The sequence below is a fragment of the Oryctolagus cuniculus genome, chromosome 14 (assembly GCF_051225735.1).
Source record: "Oryctolagus cuniculus isolate XC-2025 breed Fujian yellow rabbit chromosome 14, ASM5122573v1, whole genome shotgun sequence".
NCBI classification, from domain to species: Eukaryota; Metazoa; Chordata; class Mammalia; order Lagomorpha; family Leporidae; genus Oryctolagus; species Oryctolagus cuniculus.
This window is the reverse complement of record NC_142880.1, coordinates 29,369,251-29,387,587: the sequence shown is the minus strand read 5'-3', so window position 1 is coordinate 29,387,587 and position 18,337 is coordinate 29,369,251.

The window sequence follows — 18,337 nt, the reverse complement described above, 5'->3', positions numbered from 1 at the left end:
GCTTGCCATGATTTCTAAACTGACATGCCTTGATCATTGGCACATTTGAAGTCAGAGAATACCATCCATCTTTCTCCTGGATTTGTATTCTTATAGAAACCATGGGGCCTTCTAGGATGACCTGGGCTGCCTGGCCCATTGTACTGAAGAATAAATGAGTAAGAGTCTTGATTACCTTACAAATAAATCTGGTTAACAGTTATATTAATTAAAATGCCTGGTTCTGCGGCTATTCTGAACTATTTATACGTGATTTAATTCATATCAGCAGCTAATTTGTATTTAATGCAAACTAATGGGTTTTATGTAAATGGAGCATGTGGCAGTCTATTTAAAAAACAAATTATCTCTAGTTTCATTTCAGTTATTTTAATTAAATTTAGTGTGTGTGTGTGTGTGTGTGTGTTTGTGTGTGTAGTGGGGGGATGAAGGGAAAAGGGATGTGTTATATATGAAGCGATGATTAAATCCAATTTAGGTCTACAGAATAAGGAACAAATATATTGGTCCTTCATAAGGTTTGAAGAAGCTGAGAGTTAGAATAAAGGAAACCCTTGAGACACCCTAGAGTGTGATTTCCTTAAGACTGCATGTCTGCATTATAAACCACAAGCATTTATGCGTGCATGTGTAAATAAGAGTTTTTAAAGTTTTTTTTTTACAGTTTGACTGAAAACTATTTTCTGATGTAAATATTCATAATAAATGTATGTTTCCTTTTCTGAGTCTGAAAAGTTTGAATCCATTGTATAAATTGATTAATTCTTGGGGCTGGCACTGTAGTCTAGCAGGTAAAGCTGCTGTTTACCTTGCCAACATTGCATATGGGCGCCAGTTTGAGTCCCAGCTGCTCCACTTCTGATCCAGCTCCCTGATAATGCACATTGGCAAGCTTGGGTCCCTGTGCCCAATTGGGAGACCCTGAAGAAACTCCTGGTTTCTGGCTTCAGCCTGGCTTATCCCTAACCCTTGTGGCCATTTGGGGAGTGAAACAGTGGATGGAAGACCTCTCTTTCTCTGTCTCTCTTCTTCTCTCCCTTTCTATCTCTCTTTCAAATACATTTTTTTCAAATATTTATTTATTTATTTGAAAGTCAGACTTGATCAGCCCTTGCCCTGACTGTTGATGAACAACTTAATATGTTATCCCTCTTAGTATTTTTTTCTTTGTTCTACTTAATGCTTTTGGTTGAATACTGTAATCAATACACAATTCTTCTTAAGTGCTGAAACTTAACTGAAAAGTGATCACTGTTAAATATAAGAGTGGGAATAAGAGAGGGAAGAGATGTGCAATTCGGGACATGCTCAAGCTGACTTACCTCAAACGGTAGAGTTAGAAACATACCAGGGGATTCCAATTCAATCCCATCGAGGTGGCATGTACCAATGCCATCTCACTAGTCCCAGTGATCAATTTCTGTTCACAATTGATCATAATGATAGGACTAAGAACCAAAGGGATCACATAAACAAGACTAGTGTCTGCAAATACTAGCTGATAGAATAAAAAAGGGAGAGAACGATCCAACATGAGAAGTGAGATACACAGCAGACTCATAGAATGGCAGATGTCCTAAACAGCACTCTGGCCTCAGAATCAGCCCTTAAGGCATGTGGATCCAGCTGAAAAGCCCATGAGAGTATTTCAGGCATGGAAAGCCAAGACACTCTGGCCAAAAACAAACAAACAAACAAACAAACAAACAAACAAAAAACACCTAAATGAAAGATCTCCGTGAGATCCCAGTGGAAAGAATGGGTCATCAAAGAAGGAGGTACTTTTCTCTGAAGGGAGGAGAGAACTTCCACTTTGACCATGGCCTTGTCTAAATATGATCAGAGTCGGTGAACTCAGGGGCCTTCCATAGCCTTGGCAGCTCATGACAAGAGCCTAGGGTGATTACTGATGCCATAAACAAGAGTGTCAATTTGTTAAATCAACAACAGGAGTCACTGTGCACTTATTCCTCACGTAGGATCTTTGTCCTTAGTGTGCTGTACATTGAGATTTAATGCTATAACTAGTACTCAAACAGTATTTTTCACTTTACATTTCTGTGTGGGAGCAAAATGTTGAAATCTTTACTTGATGTATGCTAAACTGATCTTCTGTATATAAAGAGAATCGAAAGATGTGAATGGAAGGGGAGAGGGAGTGGGAAAGGGGAGGGTTGCGGGTGGGAGGGATGTTATGGGGGGGAAGCCATTGTAATCCATAAGCTGTACTTTGGAAATTTATATTCATTAAATAAAAGTTTTAAAAAAATAAAGAGTTACACAGAGAGAGGAGAGGCAGAGAGAGAGAGAGAGAGAGAGAGAGAGAGAGAGAGATCTTCCGTCTGATGGTTCACTCCCCAATTGGCCGCAATATCCGGAGCTGTGCCAATCCGAAGCCAGGAGCCAGGAGCTTCTTCTGGGTCTCCTGTGTGGGTGCAGGGGTCCAAGGACTTGGGCCATCCTTTACTTCTTTCCCAGGTCATAGCAGAGAGTTGGATGGGAAGTGGAGCAGCCGGGACTAGAACCGGTGCGCATATGGGATGCTGGAGTTTTTGTCCAGGGCATTAACCCACTGCGCCACAGTGCAGTCCCCTCAAATACATTTTTTAAAAAAACTCTTAAATTGATTAATTCATGTGGTTTTGCTTAACTTTCTGTCAATTGCTGTGAAGTCACATTTTAACTATAATAAAACTTTTTCTGATATATAGGTTATATTTCTCTAATTCATATTTTGGAATTATTTTTCAAATTTTATAGTTTTTTTCTTTTAAGATTTATTTATTTTCTTGAAAGAGTTACAGACAGAGGGAGAGACAGAGAGAGAGAGAGAGAGAGAGAGAGCTCTTTCATCACTGGTTTACTACCCAAATGGCCACGATGGCTGGATGTGGGCCAACTGGAAGCCAGGAGCCAGGAGATTTTTCTGGATCTCCCATGTGGGTGCAGGGTCCCACGCACTTGGGCCATCTTCTACTGCTCATTATTCTGGAGCTTTGGTGAATTTTGGTACATTCTTTGCAGTTTCTTTCCTTGAGTTTTAATCTTGAACCATTTCTCAGCCTACATAGTTCAGGTTACTTCAAAATTGGTATATTTCCCACGTTTTATGTTTATAAATTCTTTAAGGACAGCAATTAATTTTTTCACTTTTCCACCATCATTGTGATTTTGCTGTACATAGTTGATATTCAGTAAACGTTTCTTGACTGACATCTCTTAAAAACTCATTCAAATCACTGAACGATGTCTTAGAAAATATGCACTGTAAACAAAGAAATTAAACATAATTTTTCTATCTGTCATGCTGCTGATTACAGGCTAAAAATGAAACTCAGTTTGTTCAATCTGCTTTTCTACACCTAAATTGCACTAATATGTTAAAAATCCACAAACTGTCACCTCTTAGAAGTTGTCCTATTGTCATGGGATCATAGTGTAACTTGTTGGTGGCTGGGAGGGGGAAGACCTCTGGAAGCAGGCAGGGACTGATGCTGGGCTTAAAGGAATGTTCTAGGCGAGCATTAACAAGAATGGATTTTCATGATATAGAAAAAAACTTCTATGTTCTTCATGTAGTAAGGTGTAGTGTGAGCTCCAACATACTGGCATTAAAACTCATGCCTTGAGAAACCATATTAAATCACACTGTACCTTAAAACCTGTCCCATTGTCTCATTTCTAAGATATTTCAGCCATTTTTAAAAATATTCTGGATATTTCTACCTTGACCAATTTAGGATTACTCAAGGCTACAATGTCAAACAGTAAAATAAGTTTTAGGAATTTCTTCACAATGAGCAAATATTGATAGTGCTTAAACTTCATATGTGCTTTTCACCACAGACAGAATAAGCAAACCCAAACATTTTTTTGTAGAAGGGAATCCTGGACAAGTTCACCAGCTCATGTCATTTCAGGGTGAGTTCGCATTCCTGCTTAGCAGATCAAGTGACTTCAGTTTTACCACTCCTGTCAACCAATTTAGAGCTCCACACAGCAAGTCAACTCCTCTAGAGAAACATTAATGGATAAAAGTTGCCATATTTGAAATGAAAGAACATTCATTCAGGCAAAACGGTTGGGAATCTACTTTTGAAACAATGGAGTTCTATTCTAACAAGCTATTTCATTAATTCCATCATGATTCCAGCAACATCAAAACTCTTCAGATTGTAGAATAAATGTTTTGTTTAGTACCACAAGGCAACAGATGTGCCAGAACAGGGTGCTGTCTTTCATTAAGAACAGACAAGGGAGTAGAAAGTTGATGTGCATAGGAGCTATTGTTTTAAGTAATTATTGTGTATATGTAAATTGTAATTTACACCAAAAATACCACAAGGGATGTAGTTCGAAGAAGATGAAGAGGAAGGGAAAATATACTGCAGGTGCCCACTGCTATGTTCTTTTTCTAAAGCAAGGAATGAATTGGTAAGGTCACATTGTTTATATAGTTGCCAAATTCCTCTTCTCTCATTGTGTTCCCTTTCAGGTCCTCCCCAACCTCAACTTCGCCACATTGGCTGTCTGCATTGATTCCATTGGCAGGTGATTTATCAGGTTGGAATCTCATCTTCCCTCCAAAGCCCTAACGTGCCCCATTCCTGGGTGCTCCTAGGGGTGAACAGACAGATGCTTCTTTGATGCTGCAAGGACACCAGACTGATAAAATTTGCTCCTGCATTGAACTTGACGTGGGGGTGGAGTTCTTTAACTTTTAAAAGTCTGCTCTGTATAACTCTCAGAATAACTGATGACCCTCATTGATATTCACCCTTCCAAAGCAGATAAATCATCTCAGGTTTTTTTTTTTTCCCTTTGATTCCAAGTCCAAAATTTTACCTTCAACACACACATACTCTGTTATCTCAAACTGACAAAAATCTTCCTACCTGCTGAGTCACTCCCTCTATCCACCTATTTTTTTTTTCATTTATCTATCCATAGGCAGTGAGATGGAAAAAATATTATTATTTAAACCAAAATCACCTGCATTTGCTTGCACATTCTAGAGAGGGGGAGCATTTATAACTGGGGATTCTTTGTTTAGAAAAGTAGTGTGGTCCTCTCTTTCTTTATTGGAGTGAAATACATAAACACAAAATGGGTAAGAAATTGAGGACGACGACCTGGGTTTTCAAGGCAGCTCAGAACTAAGCAGGGCAGACAACAAGGACAGTTGATAAGTGATGGGCTGGAGCGATAGCAAGAGAGTGCTCGGCCGGAAAAGGACTCCATGCTTAGTTTGGTGTTCTGGTGTCGCCATCTTGAGATCCTCAGTAACAGACTTGTTTTTTTCAGACAGCACTGGGCCCTGTAGATGCTAGAGCCAGTCCTGCATATCAACACTCTGTTCTCTTAAGATTTACCTAAGATCTTGAGCTAAACACCATAAAGCGTGGGCGGTCAACTTTCTTAGCCTATTTCAAGGAGTGGCCCAAGGGACCCAGACCCACTATTGTGCAAAGCCAGTTAAGAGCAATAATCACTCTCATGTCCTGTGACTCTTTTGTTTTCAGATCCTAGTGGTGTTTTATTTTATGAAGCTAGAGAAAAAATTTATGGCATTTGCATTTATTTCATTAGATTTAGACTCCAAGTTTTCATGTTTTTTTTTTTTTTTTCACTTTTGTGAAAATGACATTTCCAAGAAACTTATGTTCACAATGAGGTTGCTAGGGCATGGGATAATGTAACACGGGCAAGCTTATTTTTCAAGCCACAGTATTATTTTAAAGTAGCTTACTGTTCTAAAATCAATATGAAGGAAATGGATAGGCAAGACTACAGTAATCATTTGGAAGATAGTCGACCCCACCCATCACTATGACTTTAAAGACAAGAAGGTCGTTCTTTAAACATGAGGTTCAATGCTGGATTTTCCTTCACCTAAATCCCTTACAGTTAGACATCGACACTAACCAAATCTTGGTTAATGAAAACTCTGCAAAAGCACTGTTGGGGAATATGATGGAAAGTTTTCTTTGATGACAACGAAGGAGTAATTTATCCACATTGCCTATCTTTGGGTAATTGTTGTATGCACACATCAAGCAGGGAGATACAGCAGCCATTTTGTGGCAATGAAGGAAAAAGACCTGGAAATCGAGGAAGGAACGGATGTGAAAGCATGGAGACACTGATGAAGTTATTTTGTTGCTTCCTTAGCAAATGTTAGAACCACTGCCTCCGGCTCTCTTGTCAATTAAAGTCAGTGGTTCTCAAAGTGTGGTCCCTGGGGCAGCGGTGCCAATGTTATCTAGCAATTTGCTAAAAACAAACAAACAAACAAAAAAAAAAACAAAAAAAAAACCAGGATTTTAAAACATTTTCTAATAACAATATTAAACCTAATTATTAAACTGAATTTACTGTTTCAGATTTTCAGATTGTATTTTGGTGAGCCACAGAGTGTTGTTTTTTTGTTTTTTTTGTTTTTTTTTTTTTTACAGGTAGAGTTAGAGAGAAAGACAGAGAGAAAGGTCTTCCTTCCATTGGTTCTCCCTCCAAATGGCCGCTTCGGCCGGCGTGCTGTGCCAATCCGAAGCCAGGAGCCAGGTGCTTCCTCGTGGTCTCCCATGCGGGTGCAGGGCCCAAGCACTTGGGCCATCCTCCACTGCCTTCCTGGGCCACAGCAGAGAGCTGGACTGGAAGGGGAGCAACCAGGACAGAACCCAACCGGAACTAGAACCTGGGTGCCACTGCCACAGGTGGAGGATTAGCCTAGTGAGCCGCGGTGCTGGCTGAGCCATAGAGTGTTTTAAAGATGAGCTATATATGAGAAAATGTGTGAGATGGTAGTCTTAAAAATTTTAAGTAAATGTTGGTCTCCTATATTAAATGTTTGTCTTAATAGTAAAAAAACCAGAATTTTGGATTAGAGTGTTCAGAATACTGAATCAGAGATTCTGGGACACTGTTTTAAACATGCATTCTTGGTAATTTGCATTCATGGTGAAATTTAAAAACTATTCCTTTAAACTACAGCTTTTTTTTAAAAAAATTATTTCTTGTTTATTTGAAAGGCATAGTCACAGAGGAAGAAGGAGGGACAGAGAGGGGGAAGAGACAGAGAAAAAGAGAGAGAGATCTTATAGCTGCTGGTTTACTCCCCAAATGGTTGCAACAGCCATATGTGGGCCAGGCTGAAACCAGGAGCCCAGAGCTTTCTCTGGCTTTCCCACCGGGGTGCATGGACCCAAGCACTTGAACTATCTTCCACTGCTTTCTCAGGCCATTAGCAGGGAGCTGGATCAGAAGTGGAGCAGTCCAAGTTGAACCAGTGCCTATATGGGATGCAAGTGTCACAGGTGGAGGCCCAGCCCTGTATGCCATAACACTAGCCCCTAAACCATCCCCTAAAACACATTTTGACCACTCTTCCTTTCACTGTAATTTGAATGATTATGAGAGCTCAGCATATTTAAAAATTCTGATTTAAGGCCGGCGCCACGGCTCACTTGGCTAATCCTCCACCTGCGGTACCCTGGGTTCTAGTCCCAGTTGGGGCGCTGGATTCTGTCCCTGTTGCTCCTATTCCTGTCCGGCTCTCTGCTGTGGCCCGGGAAGGCAGTGGAGGATGGCCCAAGTGCTTGGGCCCTGCACCCACATGGGAGACCAGGAGGAGGCACCTGGCTCCTGGCTTTGGATCGGTGCAGCGCCGGCTATAGTGGCCAATTGGGGGGTGAACCGACGGAAAAAGGAAGACCTTTCTCTCTGTCTCTCTCTCTGTCTAACTCTGCCTGTCAAAAAAAATTCTGATTTAAAATATTAGACTTTCATTTAATGTTATATTTTGACAACATAAACATTTCTTTGGCAATTAGTAACCATTGAGCTGAATATTTAATTAACAAAATAGTTTAAGGATGTATCACTTTACTCAGAATACCCAACTGTGAGAATTATCATCATCAGATACAAAGTTGAGTTTACATTATATTATTATTCCTTTCACTTTCAAACTTATTAGTTATATTTTCAGTGCTACCTAAATATTTATTTCTTATCTGAATGGGAAATATTTGGGTCAATATAAATGGTAGTTAAAACAATTTTCTAGATTTGAGATTAATAATCTCTTTATATATCAATCAAACCATCATGGATTCAGATGCAACATTCTTGAATTAAATTTAAGCGTAGTCTTCTCTCCTGTTAGTATCCAGTTCTTACTAGGAGCCTTGGACACCCTTGCCAGCTTTCTCCTTCAACCAAACTTGACCTAAACCTTCTGCACAGAACTCATCCTTGCTTCCTCTTTGCCTAAATAAATTATCTTCAGAGTGCGGGCATGTACCCTCCACATGACTTCAAGAGGATACAGTGAGGCACAGGGAGAAATATTAGAATTTCTTACTTTACTATGTTTTAGCTCTAAAAATAGCCAATAAATCCATACTCATTACAGAACGTGATGATTGCCATTGGTGTACAGGTATGGTCAATTTCTTGGTAGGCTGGGAGTTCACATATCATACACCATCAAGAACTACCTTGAAGACATAATGAAAGTGATAACATTGGACAGAAGGAGCCGGGAGGGCCTCCTTATTTTGCTGTCAGCATATTGCTAGAGATGCACTTGATTTGTGACAGATTATGTGGAATTATCGTCTATATTACCTAGTTCGAACTACATGAACTTTCACAAATTATATCACGGAGTTAAAAATACTTTTAAGAAATAAATTACAGTGTGAAGGAACAATAAATAATGTAAATTCAAGTGAACATAGTGGCGAAGGTGTTTTCAATTTTGTTCATGGACGTTTTGCCAGTCTTTTTACAAGATTAAAGACAAGTATGTCCCAAACAGGACATAAAAAGCAGCTGCAAAATACATTGAAAAATGATCAAGAAGACTATTTGGAACATGGAGTTTTTTTTTTTTTTTTTTTTTTTTTGGACAGGCAGAGTGGACAGTGAGAGAGAGGGAGACAGAGAGAAAGGTCTTCCTTTGCCGTTGGTTCACCCTCCAATGTCTGCCGTGGCCAGCGTGCTGCAACCAGCGCATCACGCTGATCCGAAGCCAGGAGCCAGGTGCTTCTCCTGGTCTCCCATGCGGGTGCAGGGCCCAAGCACTTGGGCCATCCTCCACTGCACTCCCTGGCCACAGCAGAGAGCCAGACAGGAAGTGGAGCAACTGGGGCAGAATCTGGCGCCCCGACTGGGACTAGAACCCGGGATGCCAGTGCCGCAGGCAGAGGATTAGCCTAGTGAGCCGTGGCACCGGCCTGGAACATGGATTTTACATCTGCTTTTGCTAGTGATTAGTCTTACCTTAAGTGGATATTTGTATACGGCTATTAATTAAAGATAGCCATTACTATATTTGTAATATCATCTGTCACTATACACACACACTGGTATTTTAAGATTGGTAATATTTTATTTGCTATTGATTTTGCTCTAATTTAACTTTTACATTCTTTTTGTGTTTTCCCCTATTGAGGGTACCCCAAACTACTCCCACCACCCCCCAGAAAAATTCACATGTTTTCAACTTGTAGAATGAGGTCCACATTTCTTCTTTTTCCTACCAGGCTTCCGGCATCTGAGCTCTCCATGCCTTCCAATCACAGTTTCCCTTTCCTCCCTCTTCTTGCTCCGTGGGCCTCTGCTACCATGAAGCACTACTTGCTCCCCTCCATACCCAGCTCTGTACTTTCTCAAACTAATCTCAGCCAGGAGTCATTTCACCTTCTCTGAACCCTCATAATGAGCGTTGATACTTTATAGCCTTTTAAGTTCTTAGAGGGCAGAATTCATTATCCAATTCATTTTACATCCCCATAATGCATAGGCCATGCATTCCAAGAAAATGTGTTAGAAGGAAAGAAGAAAGGAAAGAAGAAATCGCCACTTTGTGAGCAAAAAGATACTTCTTCACCTTTCCTGGCTGAAGGTTCAGGCTGATGGGGAGGCACCAAGCTACTTAAATTAATTCCTTTAATCATCTCATTTTGAAAGTGTACTTCTTTTTACGCTCTATTTCACGACTACAGCAAGCCTAAAATATCACCAGACTGCTGTCGTCTGTCATGTAGTGACATATGAAATACTACTTTATTCATAAGGCCATCCCCAGATGCCAGAAACTACTGCGCTACACGAAACAGAGAAGCTGGGGGCGTGGGCTTCCTATTCCATCAGAAGAGAGCGATAGGCCCTACCTGACTCCATTCACACTTGTTGTGTACATGCAACAGTTTTCCAATTTTTTTTCCCCTTCTACTCTCCTATTTCAAATGGTTGGGTAGGGACAGGAGTTTGATGTAGCAGTTAAGACACCATTTATGCCACTCACACCCCGTATTGGAGTTGGTTGGGTTCAAGTCCCAGCTTTTGTTCAGATTCTAGCTTTCTAGCCATCTGTACCCTTGGAGGCGGTAGGTGATGGGTCGAATAGTAGGAGACCCTGATTCGGTTCTTGGCTTTGGTTTGGTTTGGTCCTGGTTGTAGGCATTTGGGAAGTGAACAAGTGAATGGAGAATCTTTGTCTCTCTGCTTTTCAGATTAAGAAAATAGCTAAATAAATAAAATTAGAAAATAAATTAAATGGTTGGGGGCCAGTGCTGTGGTGCAGCAGGTTAATGCCCTGGCCTGAAGTGCCGACATCCCATATGGGCGCCAGTTCGAGACTTGGCTGCTCCACTTCTGATCCAGCTCTCTGCTGTGGCCTGGCCTGGGAAAGCAGTAGATGATGGCCCAAGTCCTTGGGCCCCTGCACCCACGTGGGAGACCTGGAAGAAGCTCCTGGCTCTTGGCTTCGAATCAGCTCAACTCTGACCATTGCGGCCATCTGGGGAGTGAACCATCAGATGGAAGACCTCTCTCTCTCTCTCTGCCTGTCCTCTCTCTGTGTAACTCTGAGTTTCAAATAAATAAATAAATCTTTAAAAACATAAATGATTATATGAATTCAAATAAATGACATCTATCAGGAACTTGGTATAATCTCTGGGCCTATTGAAGTTCCTATATTTTACTCATTATCATTAAGTGTTCTTCTCTTTCATGTATATTTTAAGGTCTAATTACAGTGATATCTATCTATGCACGATATATTTATTTTTACTTATGTTATTTACATTCTAACTTCTAAGATTTACTAATTAGCATTGGTAATTACTAATTGGTAATTAAGCTTTATATATGGCTTAATAATGTTATACTTTGATTATTTTCTCAGACTTTCTCACATGAATAATTTCCCCAAATCAAAGTTGTTGATTTAGCATTCATGAATTTAGCATTCATGAAATTGACCATTTGCTATCCAGGAATTAGGAAAGAGTGTGCATATACCTGTAAAGAATAGGAACTACAGTGAAAAATAACAGTAGGAATATGGAAGTGCCATCAAATAAATAATGTAAGACATTCCTCACAGTTGAAAGAGCAAGGTTCCACTCAATATCAAATAAAATGAAGCAAACAAGCAAAAAACTCAGAAGAAGGCAGAATGTTGTGCAATTTCAGGATGTTAGAACTAAAGGCCATTTCTAAAAGACTCCACAGATTGGGTCCGGCTCAGCTCCACTTCTGATCCAGCTCCCTGCTAATGGTGTGGGGAAAGCAGCAGTGGTCAACCCAAGTGCTTGGGTCCCTGCTACCTACGTGGGAGATCTGGAAGAAGCTCCTGGTGCCTGGCTTTGGTCTGGCCTAGCGGTGGCTGTTGTGGACATCTAGGAAGTGAACCAGTGGTTGGAGGATCTTGCTATGTCTCTCCCTCTCCCTCTGTAATGTTACCTTTCAAATATATAAATACATAAATCTTTGGATTGTGTGAGAGTGGAAAGGGAGTGTCTTATAAATGATAATAAATCAAAATGTCATTCATCTCTCACTGCTAACTATGTCCTTGAAACAAGCCTCCAACACTAAAATGAGATGGTTTTCACTCTCTGACACTACAATTAGACAGTGTGAGAGGGGAATACATATGATCCCAATATGTGAGGGCTCTAGAATTGAGCTCTGATGTAACCTACCTCAGGACTAGAGAATATACCTGAAAATACAAAGGATAAACAAGCCATGTACAAGAAAGACCTGCTATCCCAGGAACAGATTATTCCATGCAGAAAGGTAAGGCAGGAAAATTGTAGCTTTATCAATCTCAGAATGAAGTTATCCTTAATCATTCATACTAGAGCGGGTGGTTAGAGGACTGTGTGGAAGAACCTCCAGATCTTCCATGAAGTATTTGGGTACTTTGGTAAGTTGTTAGTGGACATTTCACAACGTTGGTGGACTGGACAAATATCAATCAGTTATACACAGAAAATTCAATAATGAGTAACCAAACATCATAACAATATTGGAATGCTATGAGAGTGGATATTTAGGAGTGGTGATGGTGGAATAAGATAACTTAAATTTCAACAACTAACAGGAAGTCTATAAGTCTTGGCAAAAATCAATAGAGACATATAAATTTTAAGTATTTTATTTCTAAAAGTGATGGATGGTACCCAAAGAAAGAGCTAGTAGAGTCAAACGTTATTGGAGGCGAGAATTCTGCAACTGATAGTCTGGAATTGGCCCCTTCCTCCCCTCTGCCCCATTTAAAGCTCCAAGCTCATGCTAGCCTGAGACCACTGGGCATTTTGTATGCACAAGGTCTCTGTACATGAAGTCTCTGCTTTGTTGAGGTCTTGTGATATCCTGGTTTTGGGATCCCTTCTCCTTGAGACCATAGTGACTGGGATAGCGGGATTGGCAACAGGAGACTTGATCTATGAGCAACAGATACCAAGAAAGCCTTTGTTTAAGCCAGCTGTGGACCCAAAGAGCTATACAATATTGAGCTGTGTGTTCCAGTTTCACATATTTCCACAAAACTAGCAGAGTTTAATCAGGGAGCCGAGCCTCCTTCAACTCAAGAAATTATAAGGATGAGGGGACACTGGAGAAGAATTCATTGCATATAAATTCCTGTGGCTTTGGAGTGGAGTTGGATCCATGACACCTCACTTGTTTATCACTTGTAGAACTATAGAAACCCTATCATTTAGGATATTTCAACAATGAGATCTAAACCCACTTGAGCTGGCATGGAAAATTAGCAACCCATCTGAGAGATCTAGCAGAGAGCAATCAAAACACCTAAATGCAAACCCAATGACATAGAATGCCCCAGAAGACATCTGGATATCTGAATTAATGTATTCATTTGAAAAACTTTAATTGCACCATAGGCAATGCTTTTTAGATCTTAAAAAAATGGTAACCTGTGACTTAAAAATATCAGTGTAAAGCAAATCACTATACGATCGTCGCTGAGACATAAATGAGTGTCCTTGACAAGAGAGCAGAAGCAAGTGACACTGCACTTCTGCTGAGAGCTCACAGCTTAGATCGATGTCACGGTTTCTCTGAGGTGCAAGAGGGTAGAAGTATAGATGCTGTTGTGCTTGGAGGGAAGGAAGAAATCCCATGGGTGAAGAAATGACATCATCAACATCTATGGGCAAGAAAAGATTCTAATGCAAAAACAAATGAAGACAAACTTCAAAAAGGGAAAAAAAGAGAATCCCCAACAAGAAAATGTTAGTGAACGATTGATAGCAACAGAAAGACACAGATATTCACAATCATTCTCATCTGCAGTTTTGCTTTCCACCATTTTCACTACTCTTGGCCAGCCACTGTCCAAAAGCATTAAATACAAAATTCCCAAAAAAAAAAGACTTCATACATTTAAAATTGTGTACATTCTGAGCAGTGTGATGAAAATTCACAGCCTGTAAGTCTGTCCTTTTGCCCCTCCCACCCCTCACTGGTAAGATGTCAATCCTCTCTTTACCAGGTATACCCAGGCTGCATATGCCACCAACTTATTAGTCACTGAGGAGCCACATGAATTATCAGATGGGGTGTCAGGGTAAAGCAGTGCTTCTACATAGAATTTGGTATCATCCATGGCTTTAGGCATCTATTGGGGGTTTGGGGAAGTATACTAAGTGAATAAGAGGGGACTATTATAGGTGGCAATAAAGAGACAAAAATAAAATGATTACACCTATGCTACCTGGAAATATGTAATCCAAGGTGAAATAAACTTGCTTCAAACAGAAGAGACAGTCTGTGCGAGAAAGCCTAGTTGCAAACTCCCCTTGGAAAGCTACCAGGTAGAGGTCAGGGAGGAAGGAGACAAAAATGCTCCAAATGTCTAACTCATCCCAGAGAAGGGAAAGAAATAGGGATGTGGGAAACTGTTTCCTAGGTTCTGTTTTATGGGAGGGAATAAAGCAAGAGAGGATGTGAGTTAGAACATCAGGGGGAGAGAGGCAATAGATATTGGGATAGGAATAGTTGGTGTTTGGTTAACAAATAATTATAGAATTATGTGTGTTGGCTAAAGTAATGAGGGGGATGATAAATACAGAAAGGAAAAATGAAGTCTTCAATGTAATTGAGAGAAGCCTACACTGGAAATCAATCAAATTATCAAAAAAAAGTAGGTTAACCAGAATGGAAAGTAAATCTTAAATAATCAATTGAGTAAGTTGGAATGAATAAAATAGAAGATTTCACTATTTATATAAAATTGGATAGGCTGAAACCATCCAATAAAAGACAGAAACACAAGTTGTAATATAAGGCAAAAGTCAAATATGAGGATAGTTTGAAAAGTTCGTGGAAATGGAGTTTAAAAATATTTTTGTGCAAAAAATTTAAATCCATGCATATGAGGGGTTTTCAAAATATTCATAGAAAACCCATGCTATGAAAAAACTATGCATGGATTTCCAAATTGTGAAATAGCAATCTTTTAATTCCATAAATTTTTTTGAGTTTCTTGTGTTCATTTCTTACCAAAAAATGCACTTAGGATAATAATAATTAAAAAATGGGGGGCTGGCACAGTGGCATAATGGGTTAAAGCCCGGCCTGCAGTGCTGGCATTGCATGTGGGCACCAGTTCGAGTCCTGGCTGTTCCACTTCCAATCAAGCTCCCTGCTAATGTGCCAGGGAAAACAATGAAGGATGGCCCAAGTGCTAGGACCCCTGCACCCATGTGGGAGACCTGGAAGAAGCCCCTGACTCCTGCTTTGGATTGTCACAGCTCCAGCCTTTGCGGCCATTTCGGGAGTGAACCAGTGGATGGAATAACTCTCTCTCTGTCTTTTCCTCTCTCTGTAACTCTGTCAAATGAATAAAATAAATCTTTTTAAAAAAGTGATTTCCTATTAAAAGTGGGAAACAGAGAAGTTATCATTTGAAAACAAATAAAAGCGACAATGGTAAAGTTATTGCTCCACAAGGGGGGAATGGACAGTGAAAAACACTAAAGTAGATTAAGAGAGGAAGGCACACACACATTGCAAGTGCAAATGAAGAAGACAGTAATATAGATGTTAATACATAGGAATATTTGGGGTCCTAAGGTGGCAATACAGCAACAGGATGATCCAAGTCACGTGGGGCAACATAGAGAGTTAAAAAGGAAAGAAGATACATACCAGAGTAGAGCTGTGGGAAATTTGCAACTGGAAGCTCAGGAGACCAACAGAGACTAGGCAGGTCCACGCTGAAACAGCAAATAAGAAAAGAAAGAGTCAGAGGTGTACTGGAGGCAAGGACCAGGGAGGCTGGTGCCAGCCTCCAGGGTACCAGGTTAGACTGGAAATCGCAGGTCCGTGGAGCTGCAGATAGCAGCAGTGGGGGGAGTATGGTGAACTGCTTGTGAAGTTCCACGCAGGAAGAAAGAGAAGGTGTTGAGGAACAAATAGGTCAGGCACTCCCCTGCCCGTCTCCTTCCCCTCCCTTCCCAACAGGACTTGCAGCCAACTGAGAGAAGCCATGTTGTTTGTTTACATAAGCAGGGGACTCCTGCCTTTGCTTTCTGTGCACATGCCCATCAGTTGTGGGGGCCACTTCACCACACCCCCACCCAGGAATGAGGACCACAACATTTCAGAAGAATTTCTTCCCCACCACGCAAGCTGTATCACAAGAAGTCTTAATGTTGGAAACTCAAGCACATTTCATCCACCATTGAGAAGCTAACCGGGTCCCAGTAGGTGAGGCTCTGTACACTGGGGCCTCCACCATGATTGAGAAGTGAGATGGGCTCCAGCAGGCAGGGCTGAGTGCTTCCACTTGCAATACACAGACACATAACAACTCATAACAGAGGAAAACCTCATCACAAGAAAATCTCCAGAAATTAGAGGTGCAGTTTGTTAAGCAAGGCAATATAACACTGAACACACCAGAGACTAATACCAAGGCATCCCACAACTGTGAGGAAAAGATTGAGTCACACCAACAGAAGTGAACAACCTCCTCTAACCAACAAACCAGAAGAAAGATACAAAGTCCACTACAGGCCATACATTGGATCCCTCCTCCACCCTGGAATACTGAATAGAGCACCCAGGCCACATCCAGCACACACCTCTTGGAACTCACTAAAAATACAGATGTCCCACTAAATCACAAAGACACAAATTAAAGAGAAATGCAACCAGACAAAGAAAGAAAAAATACATAAATGCTGAAAAACAAAGGAAATATCCTAAATAAGAATAAAGAAGACACTATGAGCCCCCAAAGGAACAGTACAACTCTTCAATAATAGAAGGTGAAGATGAAGAGTTGGAGGATATGCCAGAAATGGAATTCAGGAAATTAATTGGCAGAATACTTAGAAGCAATCAGAAGCAAATTCATGATCTAAATGAAAAGTGCTCCCAAGAAATTGAGATATTAAAGAGAAGTCAGAATGAAATACGAGAAATGAAGAATTAAATAGATCAAATAAAAAATGCAGTGGAAAGCCTTAACAACAGAATAGGTGAGACAGGAGAAAGAATATCAGAACCAGAATACAAATTTCTGGAACTATCAGTCAGACCAAATAAAAAGAAGAAATTAGGAAACTAAAAAACACAATTGGACATCAATCATATACTATCAAACTACCCAACCTATGGACCCTAGGAGCTGTTGAAGGCATGGAAAGAGAAATGATTAGGAAGCTTTCTTAAGGAAATAATAACAGGAAACCTCCCCAATCTGGAGAAAGAAAGAGACATCCAAGTACAGGAAATACACAAAACTCCCAATAGACATGACCAGAGAAGAGCTTCACCACAACACATTGTAGTGAAACTCCCCATAATAAAACATAAAGAAAAGATCTTAAACTTTGCACATGCCAAATCACATTCAGAGGAGACCCAATTAGACTGACTGAAGACTTCTTATCAGAAACCCTACAAGCAAGGAGAGAATGGTGAGACATATTCCAAGTCTTGGGAAAAAAACCTGTCAACCCAGAATACTGTACCCTGCAAAGCTCTCATTTATGAATGAAGGAAAAATAAAGATCTTCCACAACAAACAGAAATTAAAAGAATTTATAACTACTCTGAGCCCTACAAAAGATGGTGAACAATGTGTTACACATAGAAACATCACTATGAAAGAAGATGAATGCACAAAATGACCTAGTAAAAGCACAAAGGAAACCCAAAGTACAAAATTAGGACTATTTATGGAAACATGGCAGGACAAAATTGGTACTTAACCATAGTCATCCTGAATGTAAATGGTCTCAACTCCTCAGTTAAAAGACACAAACTGGCTGAATGTATTAAAAGAGAAAACCCATCTGTTTGCTGCCTACAAGAAACACATTTTACCAACAAAGATGCATGCAGACTGAAACTGAAAGGCTGGAAAAAGATAACCCATGCTAACAGAAACCAAAAAAGAGCTGGTGTAGCCATCCTAATTTTAGACAAAATAGTCTTCAACACAAAAAATATTAAGAGACAATGAAGGACACTGTGTAATGACTACAGGATCAATTCAACATGAAGATGTGACTATTATAAATGTATATACACCTAATTACAGGGCACCTGGGTATCTAAAATAAATGTTTATAGATTTAAAGGGAGATATAGACTCAAATATAATGGTAATGGGGGACTTCAATGGCCCACTTTCAGCAAAGGGCAGATCAACCAGACAGAAAATCAACATGGAAATAACAGAGTTAATTGACACTGTAGACAAAGTAGACATGGTAGATATCTACAGAGACTTCCACCCTGCAGCCAAAGAATACACATTTTCTGAACAGTGCATGAAACTTGAGCATGAACTAGGTCATAAAGAAAGTCTCAGCAAATTCAAAAAAATCAAAATCATATCATGCATCTTCTCAGACCAAAAACAATGAAGAATCATTCTAGTCTAGCTAAAAAGCCCATTAGAGCATTTCAGGCATGGGAAGCCAAAACATTTTGACAAAAAATGTCCTACATGAAGGATCTCTGTGAATGAGACCCCAGTGGAAAGAAGGGTCCA